Source organism: Myotis davidii, unplaced genomic scaffold (genome assembly GCF_000327345.1).
Source record: "Myotis davidii unplaced genomic scaffold, ASM32734v1 scaffold862, whole genome shotgun sequence".
In the NCBI taxonomy this organism is placed as follows: Eukaryota; Metazoa; Chordata; class Mammalia; order Chiroptera; family Vespertilionidae; genus Myotis; species Myotis davidii.
In genome coordinates this window covers 737617-740054 of record NW_006293230.1, presented here as the reverse complement: position 1 = coordinate 740054, position 2438 = coordinate 737617, and the positions used below count along the sequence as shown (strand labels likewise).

The 2438-nt window shown below is 44.3% G+C and overlaps 1 protein-coding gene across 2 annotated transcripts in view; it reads right to left on the bottom strand.

Annotated features, from left to right (window-relative positions):
- The window catches only part of ANXA5 (annexin A5), a 25283-nt gene that overhangs the window by 22411 nt on the left and 434 nt on the right, over positions 1 to 2438 (bottom strand). The gene's annotated exons all lie outside the window — the stretch shown is intronic.

Below are 2438 nucleotides of genomic sequence, written 5' to 3'. Positions count from 1 at the left end.
TGTGTTCACTCTTTATAAACAACCTTATAAATGAAACTAAGCTCAGACGGCCCCAGGATAATATTTTCAGTTCCATCACCTTAAAGAAAATCCTGTATAATCCTACATAATAAAAGGCTAATATGCAAATTGTCCCCTCGACCAGGAGTTCGACCAGGGGGTGAAGCCAGCCTGCCAACCTCCCTCGGCCCCTCCCCAGCCAGCCCAATCGGCCCTGATTGGGGCGGGCTGGCCAGACCCACCCATGCACCAATTCGTGCACCAGGCCTCTAATTAAAGGTAAAAGCCTTACATTGAATGAAAATCTGTTAAATAGATCATTCATCTATGAAATACAGCCAAATCTTGATTTTTCCCCCCAAACCAAGAGTGCGGAATGTATTTAAAGTAACTTAGACTATCTGTGGAAAAAGTTGGCTCTAGCTAACAAGTGAGATGGAAAACCCATGGGAGCAAGTCAGGAGGTTCCCACGTTAAGTAGAAAGAGAAGACACTGGTACGGAAGACAGTTCATAAACATGAAGAATTGCCGCTGTGAGTGCCAGAGTGCTTGAGCGTCAACCTACGGACCAGGAAGTCACGGTTCAATTCCAGGTCAGGGCACATGGCCTGGTTTCGGGCTCAATCCCTAGTGTGGGGTGTGCAGGAGGCAGCCGATTGATGGATGATTCTTTCTCACCGTTGATGTTTCTCTCTCCCTCTCCCTTCCTCTCTGAATGAATGTTTTAAAAAACTGCCACTGTGGAAGGCTACATATTAATTTTTCAATAGGAGGCACGGATTTTTAATAATACATTTTAAATTGCTAAATGTGCACTTGGAAGAGACTCAGGAATCTGATCACGTGAGTCTACAGGTGGCCACAGAGTGAGGTCTCTGGTCCCCACACCCACAGGTCAACAGCGGGATCCACCCTGGAATCCATCTGAACCTGACACGGACGCCCCTCCAGGTGCCCGGGGGGCCAGAGGACATGCAGACAGGAAGGTCAGTCCCATGACAGAAGTACAGACAACCAAAGTCCATCGCAATATTAGATATTTCACCAAAATGTTTTGCTGAAATGGCTTCCAAGGATAACTAATGACAAAGCCAGTGCAAATTCAACATCGAATCTTTAACAGCTGTAACTTTCATGAAAACTAAAAACTGGCTTTGATTGGAAACAGGCCTGGTGTTATGGTGACATAGAAATCACATATATGATCTTATAATACAAACCAGCATTCTCCCTTGTTCTGTACAGATAAGGGCCCTGACACTAGTTCCCTTCTTTGAAGGTATTAATGTCCGCACCGGAAAAAATTCCCTCACTGATGCTCTCTTGGGTCAAGTGTCTACATGATTAAAAGGCATTGATTGAAAACTTCAGGCATCGCTGGGAAAACGCACAGGAGAGATTCAAGAAACAGCCAAATGAGCCAGGATAAAGAGAATGATTCTTTGAAACTTGTTCACTCATCATTTACATCACCACACCAGCTTATCAAGATAGGACACATTATTCTCAGGAAAGTTAATTCCACATAAAAGTATCCCTTCCAGGGGGAAGAACCTAAACGAAAGTTTCCACTGGAAGTAACATAAGAATCAGTTCATTGTAAGATTTCTTAAGAGCAAAAGAGGAAGTAAGAATGAAGCACTGTCTGAATTTAATAGTTACCAACCCATCTTAATCCCCCCACTTTCTCTTGGAAAGGACTGGGAAACCTTACTCAATTTTGATAAGTTAATCTGATAAATAAAATTTAAAAAAAAGAACTCCCGGTGAGAAAGGGCATTGTTTGAGTAGTGAAAACCCTTGTTTAAAAAAATGACCTGGACTCTGACAAGCCATTTAGAAGGATAAGGTCTGTAAAATTAGTTCTGGGTGGAGCTGCCAGGCAGCGATGTTTTATTCACAAAGGACTGGATGTTTTATTCGCAAAAGACTGCGCAACATGGTCCATGTTTAAAGACTGCTCTACAAATCACACCACTCTCCTTCCTACATTTTTGATTAATGATAAGGAGACAACGAAAGCCAATATTAGGTCATCCAGTTCTGAAACAGACCCAAGCGAAATTCAATTCAGAACTCGTTCCGCGAGTTCATTGCTTAAGCGGCTTTTCTGTTTCATGTTTTGCATGAAAAGAAAAAAAAAATCAGTGCCTGCGACGAACCATTCCTTTTAGTAAAACTGGGTTGAGCAACTGGGGAGAGCCGCGCGAGTGGCTCAGCGGAGAAAGCCGCCGCCCATCCTCGGCATTAAAATGCAGGAAACCAGGCGGAAAAAAACGAAGGAAGCCAGAAAAAAGAAAAAAAATGCGTTCCCCTCACATGACCGCGCCGGGCTGTCCCTGCTCTGGTTCTAATTTTAGCGGCTCTTCGGATTTGGGGGAGGCCCCTTCTCCACGTTCACTCGCGACGAGGCAGAGCGCAAAGCCCGGCCACGTCA